This window comes from Gasterosteus aculeatus, chromosome 2, assembly GCF_964276395.1.
Source record: "Gasterosteus aculeatus chromosome 2, fGasAcu3.hap1.1, whole genome shotgun sequence".
Lineage (NCBI taxonomy): Eukaryota > Metazoa > Chordata > Actinopteri > Perciformes > Gasterosteidae > Gasterosteus > Gasterosteus aculeatus.
Genome location: NC_135689.1, coordinates 11,333,349 through 11,342,420, shown reverse-complemented (window position 1 = coordinate 11,342,420; position 9,072 = coordinate 11,333,349).

The window sequence follows — 9,072 nt, the reverse complement described above, 5'->3', positions numbered from 1 at the left end:
TATTCCACCATTGACATAGATGTACTGTGTCAAAGCCTGCTGACAGAATAACTCTTGGTCAGTTCTAAACGGGCTTATTGTCAGCAGACACTGTCGGCTTTTTCCTTTCGGTGTTTATGGACGTTTTCAGCTGTTAATTCAATAGCAGCTCCACTAAGCTTCAGAAGGCAGTGGCATTTCTCCGCTCCGATTTGCATACCAAGAGTGTGTTCCCACTGGAAAGATCAAGCCAATCTATGTGTGGCCAATGCTGGGCTGCTGCCAGGAAGACTGTCGATTCCACTAAAGGTGGGGCCAGATGTTTGTCATTACCTTTATTGATAACCACAGGGTCAATACAGAGATTTATTCTACAGGGATAGGACTGAGCTTTAGTCACAAGTTTCACAAGGGTTTGATCGATAGTGCACAATGGACGAGTACACATGACTACATTTGAACTGAGAGCATCAGCAAAGCTGTAAATATGTCACAAAGTGTTGTAGTCCGGTGGCCTCAACTAGAAAAACCTGTTGGGTGTGTTTCAGTTCTACTTCAAAGTCCACAGCCCTTGACTTTTAGCACAGTTACATTTCATTGTGAAATATCTGTGCAAAGTTTGCCAGGAGCCCTCTTCACATTGTGGTTGTGCGTGCTCCCTCTTGTTTCGACACGTTTAACATTTCTGGATACTCTTTTAGTGAAGGATCGCTCCCAAAAAAAAGTAAACACACTTGAATTACATTCAGCTTTCTCACCGTGATATTACTGTGTCACGAGACGTGATGCCCTCGGATGCTCGGGATCTGCCTTTCAGGCTCATGTCTTTATTCATTCAATTCTATTTGTTTAGACATAACATAAAAATGTTGAATTTAAGTCTGGATAAATGAAATGTAGTTGGGAATTTATGTGTTGATACAAACAAATACATCTTTGCGCTTATATAATTAGTTAATTACCTGAAGTAACTTGCACTCATAATTTATAACACAGCACCGTCAGCGAGTGGACAAATTTTGTCTAGATGACAAGTTTGCTGAGTGTTTTTAGTTAAAAGATCCTTCCCTAAAAGTCCTCTGTCGCTTGGTCAGTTTGTCCACTTGTGTCCAGGGCCGGACATTCCTCTGGTGGCTGTGGTCTATAAGAGGAGGGCACTGACGGCACCTTCTGAATAGACGCTGAGTCGCCGGACTGGACCAAAATGTAATTACCTCTCCCTCACAATGTCACACTGCAGACCCGAGCCTGACAGCGGCCTGAAGAGGGATCGAATTAACCTCCAGCTGGAAACTGCGTGGTTGTGTGTTGCTGTGTGGTGTGAACCGCACCCACGCCTTTTCCATGTCTGCAACCCACAGGTTTTTCTGAAACCACACGGTCACGTTATTATGCAGCACACAATTGGTTTCTGAAATTGCTCGGGCCAGCAGCGTTGTTTTGTGGCATTTTGTGACTTTTGGCCCAAGCAGCCAGCCGAAGGAATCGGCTCAGACCACATGTGTAATGCACTCTCACGCTGACATATTTGGCTTTCTGGCTGTGCAATCTGGTAGCGGCCACGCTAGAACATTCTCTCTCCCGGGAACTTCTCCCCTCTCCCTCCAGTCAGTCTATCCCTGTGAGTGACAGTAATTTGCCGCTCAGTATGGACCTTTGTCATAGTCTTTAACATCTAACAGATTATGTGCAGTCACCTATTAAGATTGACTCATATTTTCTTGATGTGATTTATTTTCTGGGGGGAGTGCAGTGTGCGCTGGCTGAAAGGGCTAATGTAATGTAATGGGGACTTAAATGAGCCATTAATCTGACTGACCCAAGGGTAAAGGGACAGCACAACAGGGATCTTGAGAGCATGATGTAACCAAGAAGTAGGGAGTTGCAGATCACAAATTATTTGTCATACTTTAAAAAAAATAACTGGAATTAGATGTCTTTCATGGAACTAAATACTCCCTCAATTAAATCAATCAAAAGTCTACCAGTGCACTACCACTAGACGGATTCTTTCATCAAAAGCAGTTTATTCACAACGCGGGAGCAACCTGAGCCTTTAAAATGGGATACCAGGTGCTCAGAGATCGGAAATTGGAAATGGAGATAACACTGTTGAGGTAGACACAATTCTCCATGGTAGGTGTTAGGTATTATAAATGACCCTGTGAGAGCAAAGAGGGAGGTGGCAGCCAGCGATCTGCTGGGGCTGTGTAATTGAAAATCATTCAGACAGCTGTACAGTTTAACCTTGGAGGACTATGGTCTTAGTCACTAATTGATGGATCGGCGTGCAAAGGGAAAGTGGGAATTATGTTTCTGTGTTTCAAGAAAGCTTTACAAAAACCCCAAAGAGGTGCTTCACATCAGTGCTTCAATAGCTCTCTGATGTCCTTTTGGATGATGGAAATTGATTTTTGCCTTTTGGCTCTGATTCATGATATTGGGATGTTTCTAACATCAACGTGTGGGCTGATCTCTGTTTTTCTCGAACAATCTTCTCAGCTCTGCAAACCTCCACAATCACAAGACTGTCTGCTAAAAAATGTCAGACTTATTTGTTATTTAGTTATTTAGATGCACAATACAAAATAAGTAGATGTGCAGACTTAATTGATTAGATTAGATTGTTGCGGGATATTTTTTGGGGGGGTGATGCAATTAGCTGTTGAGCTACAGCCCCCGTATGGTATACTTACACAAGTGGCAATGAAGGGGTAAAGGGCAATGGCTGAATATTTTTGATTCGTGTGATATAGAGCAGGACTGGCCGTGACCAGGGTTGTAGGTGAAATGGGTGGTAAACGGTCGCATCGATCGCACACTGAAGGGATGTCTGTCAGCGTGGGGAAAAGGAACAGTTTTAAACTTTGGCAGCGATGAGATAATTGACTCTCAGAGGTTGTGGCGGAATCGGATTGGCGTTACAATTGGTGAAATAGGGATTCCCAATGTCTGCCGAATGGAGCCAGGAGCAGTAAGGAAGAAAGACACAGAGGGAGACCGAAGATCAAATAATAGCGCGTGAAGGTGGGGCTTCTTATTGGTTGATTTTATGCTAAACTTGTTGAAGCTTGTGTTTGACTGACACATGCCAGCGAGTCAATTAAGCAATCTCCAGGAGGAAACGGATCTCTCCAGCCAGTCGGAGCAGAATTCTGTCTCCTCCCTCCTTGCGGATGGCCGAAGTAATGTGGTCGTCTCTTCCCTCGTGGAACCAGATGCATTATTGATGGATGGATGATTGGGAACTCAATTACACAGAGATTACTGGTCTGGCAGACACTGGGACACTGCTACCCTGTCGGGACGATTGAATTAGAGCACAGGAGAAGAGGGAAATTGTCCTTCAGAGACGTCTCTCCTCTCTCTGCCGACCTCCAGCCCAGTTCATCCTGTGACAGATGACCTTCCCAACGGTGAAGGTGTAGCTGGGCAGCCAGCTGGCTGGAGAAAGCTGCGCACAGCAGTGGGGAGAAGCATTTTACAGGCTAAGCAAGGTGTGAACAGTGTTGTGTTGTACATTTTGCAGCCATGTTTTGTGCTGGATGTGGCGATTGCACGTACGTGCACATGTGCGTGTTTGTGAATTCAGTATACAGTATAATTTGAGGCATGAAGTGACAGCTGCTCTTCCTTTTAATACTGTATACTAAGAAGATGCAATGATGGGAAAAGGCTGGCAATGCAAATGTGTGTGCAGAAATATTGGCATTTCACCAAATCTCATTCATATAACATGGCCGCGCAGAATGAGAATTGTGCCTTGCAGGGTCGTATGCTATTACAAATTTAATGTGAAATCTGGATCGAAGAAGATGAGCGAATGGGGGCCTCGGCATCCGAAATGGAAGCATTCATCTTGTTTTTCTGTTGGTCAGCAAATGTGCTGAGAGGACAAAGCAAGGCAAGAAAAGCTGAGAGAAATAATTTCAAACCAGACCACACAGTGAAGCCTCTTTCACCTTTTGGTCTGGTACAACTGGCCATCACCGGCTTCTTGTTATTGCATTCACCAGTTACTGTGGCTTCACATTTCTGCCTCACTGAGCTTTTTCTTGCAGAAAAACTCCATTTACTTCAGACAGTCATTTACAGATGCAATTTTCTTCCTGTATCTTTTGTGAAGAAAGCACATGTAAGATCATGGACAAGGTTTTCCATTCCTTAAGTGTCTTTTTCCATTGTTGCCATGTCACTTTGTCAGTAAAGAGAACGACTCTTGAAAAGAGCCATTGTTCCTGTTTGCGTTGTCAATGGAGACAGGGCCATGGCTGGGATTAGGTGGACAACAGGCAAGCTTTCACCAGCCTCTTGCTTTCTACGGGTCTTCTCCAACAGACTGAACACTTTAGAAAAGACACCCCGGTGTGCCTTCTGTTGCCCCCTTTTCCCTGAACACTGGGCACAAGTTACCCTGGAGAAAAGGTTTAGTAAGGAATGAAGATTAGCCATTAGCTCCCTACAAACCTCTGTTGATGGAGGAGAAAAAAAAATAAGGACCAATAAACCTACAAGAACTAATGGAATCTGAAACAATCTCATACAAGAAAGTTCAGCCGGACTGGTCCACCAATTCTGAGCAGAACGTATACCACATCAACCACTCTTCAACCCTCAGTCATTATAAAATATAAACCCTTTTTCCTATATTTGGTAACGTTTTTTAGTACACTAAAACATGCATGCATGTGCAGTATGTACATGTCCGCACACTAGGCTGGATGCGCACAAATGACTACTCTTATCCTTAAAACATAGTTTTTTTGTATATCCAGCCAACGAATCACAGCCCTACACTAACACTCCTCTATTTTGCATTCTAATGACAAACATTGATTTCCATTATGCCTGTTTTGCATACATATGAATTGTCTTCCCAAATCAAATCAATTTTCAAGAAGTCTTTTTTTTTTTACCACAAACACATCTGTCAATAGCTGTTGATTTGAGTTGATTGGGAGGGAGTTCATACACACGTACCTGTAGCAGTCTGGTGAAGTAATTTGATCAAATACCTATAAATGATTTTATATAAAACAAGCTTGGGTATTTTCATATTTAACTGGGTTAAGGGTGGTAAGTGTTCTTACATGTGAGAATTGACGCATAACTGCGGTAGCGTTTTAAGGAATTTGTTTTTGCTCCTCCGTGCTTAAAGCCTGTCCGTTTGGATTGTCAGTAACACTTCTCCGACTGTGAATAAACTCCAAGGATTTTATTCAGCTGCGTAGGCTGAACGAGTGAAAGCCGTCGTACAGTCTTAAGCCAAGGGAGGGAATCAGTTGGAAGATATTTGAAATAATGAAATAATTTATACCTTCATGCAATTTGCAGCTGACCTATTCACAGTGAATAAATGCATGCCATAATTTAAGGAAACCCTCTTCATTAAGTAAGCATTTTTGCAAATTAATGTCAGTGACTTGTAGCATCAAGATTCAACTTGCCTCAGTAAGCAAGGTTATGTTTTGCATCGGTTATCATTTTTGATCAACCTACCCTCATTTGTAGGACATGAAGTGCCTTGATTATATCATTACATCACTTTTTATGATTTCAAAAACATCAATCTTTTTGTTTTTATTTGATTAAGTTTGCTTCTCTAGATTCAAGGAGGAAATGATAGTATTACACAAGTGTGTTTGCACTTAAAGCAGGACCCTGAGCCTGATGCAGAGAACACTGAGATTAAACCATGTTTTGTGCCTTATCCAGTGTTAGCTCATGAAACTAGTGGATAAGTTCCCTGTTACATCTGAAAGTTGGAAGGTTGACATTATACACACACCCCAATGCACAGTTTAATAAGTTTCAAATCTACTATTAACATTAAAGAATAATCACATGAGCAACACGCACATCTAATTGCTTTTTTAGGAGCTATAGTCCAAATGCCAGTAAACACTTGGACTGATCTCCAGAGCTGGTGTTAAAATCTCCACATCTGGAGTTAATGTTCGACTGCCTGAGGATTTGAGTCTCTTCAGCTCCTGTTTGTTTGCCTGTTATCCTCCCTACTCAATCAGCACAGAGAACACACTTTTAACAATAAAACAACACTGAGCAACGGATTGTATTTACAACCATTAAAACATTTCAAATCTAAATTCATCTCGTAGACCGCATGCCTACATTGTGTGGAATGTTCAGGTTTCACAGTTCCCAGTGTCACATGTCCCTCTCCAGATTAGCAACATGCATGGACGTGACCAGAGTCCCTCTGACACGACAGGCTCATGCCAGCAGTGTGTGTAAGAGAGAGCCCATGTGTGTTGAGATGCAGTGAGAGTTGTATTGATGTTTCAAAGAGTTTGATCGGCTGGCTTCCCTCTCTGGTGGGAGGTCATGATCAGCAACATAAAGGCAAAGTGAAAAGCTTTTGAGCGTTTGAAGAAAAACCCTCAAGCTCTCCAACTAACAGCCGTTTTTCAAACTCTCACCCACGTCCAAAGTGTAAAGCTATCCATCAACCTGTGAAATCTGTGAGTGTCTTATCACTGCAGAGCGGTAAATCTGATGTGTCTGTTAAGTTTGTGAATGACCTCTGTGGTGTGTGTGTGCTGCGTCAGTCTCAGTGAGCGCTGTCGGTTTGTGGAGCCGTGCCACAGGGTTTAACCCCTCTGCATTGATCCCTACGTTGCTCAGGGCTGCAGCCTAATTCCCCCAATTTTCAGCTGTTAGAGATAGAATTGGAATAATAAACAGCTGAACCTCCCACTAATAATCCTACTGACCCCGCCCCCCTCCCCAAAACCCACCCCTCGTCTCTTTCTTACACACACACACACACGCGCACGCACACTTTTTCCCCTCCTCCACTGCTCGGCCGGCCTTCTTCCCGGCAACTGGGGCTGGAGTGGAGTTTCTCACTCTTTACCCTAATCTCGCCCAAAGTCCCGGCTCTCTGTCCTCTGCTCTAATGAAATAATATTAGCCCACCTTTGGAGCCTGGAACTGATTATCCCAACACACACACACACACACACACACACACACACACACACACACACTAGCGTATTGTTTATGGATACGTAAAAACATAAAAAAAGGCAAACTATCAATGCACACACTCAGGGTAGGCCGTGTGCGCACTCGACTTTGTGTCGGTGGATTGCTTCACATTATTTTATGGTTTTCCACGCTTCATTTTTAGATTATGCCAGTTGAAGGGGAATGTCAGAAATGTCATGTCAAAAAATGACACAAATGGGTTGTTATCTTTTTCTGCTCACAAGCCTTTGTGTTTGATTTTAGATGTTTAGTTTCTAGTAATGCTTTGGACTGGCCGGTCCACACAGTTCTGGGAACAATTATCTCCCCCCCCTGTCAGGTCATTGTTACATGTTTGTAAAAACTCTTCTGGCTTTTCATGGTCACATTGTGTTATTCCTCTTTTGAAGTACTGCTTTGTTAAAGCACTTTGTCTATAAATACATTTTACCTACTCGCGTATAGTCTCATACCATGGACTTTACCATGGTATGAGTTTACCCACAGCGTCCAGATCCTCAAGTCTCCAACGCCAATGGTCATCTACAATGTCAATTGACTTTTAACATAGGTGCATTGGTATTATGTATGGTTGTTATACAAAATAAATATCATCTAATGATAATCGATTAAAAATTCTTTGGTGGAGATTATGTTTTTGTGAATATAGCCACTTTGCTGCTCAGCAAAAAACCCACCAACACCAACTATGTTGTCGATTCTACCATTTTTTAAAAAGGAACTACAACTGCCTCCCAGATGAAGAATTGTATGAAGAAGAATTTCTATACAGCCATTAAGCATAATATTTTGCTTAGCTAATCACCCGGTGGGCTGTGCGCAATGCAGATTTTCATTTAACCTAATTGAGTGTAGGCCTGATTCATCATTTAGTCTTGAGGAAACCAGCTGACCTGCCACCATGGTTCATCGTCGGGCGAACAACCTGCTGAATGGAGGTGTTCACTTGACATGCCCCGGACTATGAGGTCAAACACTAGCATGTTGACCTGTACCCTCCGTCGATTCAGAAGCCATTTTCAGCCTGCCATGGCTCTTTTGTCTACCTCTCATATCTCTCCATTAACCTCCAACACAAGGCACTTACGCAACCTCCAGGCCCCGACATTAACCCCCGTCCACATTGTCCACTGGACTGAATGTTTGAGGAGCCCGAGCTGTTACAAGTGGTCAAAAATGCTTTAATGCATGTCGGAGGAAAAGAAAAATGTCCAAAAGTTCGCTTAAGTCAGCCAATGTCAAGTCCAAAATTAACTCCGCTTTTGGTATATTTACAAGCGTCCTGGTTCTCTCCTCTATTGTCTGTGTCTTGCGCTGCCAGGTTTGTTTTACACTGCGTCACTGTTATCTGTACTACACACTTCGCTACTAAACGATACCTAGCAGCCAGTCTACTACTGGTGATGTTTCAAGGAGTAAGCCAACCTTTACAATTTAAGCATTTAGAAACAGTTTGCTGAGGCGAGTGCTTCCAGTATATAAAAAGAACACATACAACTGTTTTAAATTTAATTAGTCAAATGAATGTGAAACAATAAAAGCTATTTATTACTTTAGACAGTACAAATATGCTTGGGAGATTATTTCATCTAATAGTACCCTGGGGCCTTGTGTCAGAAAGTTAATTTTGGACACAGCTTGTCAAAGCACTCGTTATTTTTGGACACTCGTGATCCGGGAACCAGTTTGGACAGGCCATACCTGCTCTGGCTCTGTCTCTGTCTCTTTCAAACTGTCTTTCAGTCTTATTTTTTGGCTCGTCTCGTTTCCTGGGGCACTGAAGTCTTTGTGCTTCAATAGTGCTGGGCTCAGCAGGCAGCCTGTGTCCTCACCCTGCTGCCTCAGCACTAATAAGGCAATAGAGTGATAGAGAACTCGCCATAGTTTGTCTGCCTTCAGCATCTCTACTCAATCGCACCCTCAGCTAACCCCCAACAGAGACACCATTAGCAAATCTATTGAGGATCCCATATTAGGGAAACATTAAGGAGTCTAATTGTGGTTCTGGACTGTGACTCACTGGGTGCGTTGAGTTTTGTAACCACGCTAATGATGTGTTTCCTCCAATGGGTTTATTGACCT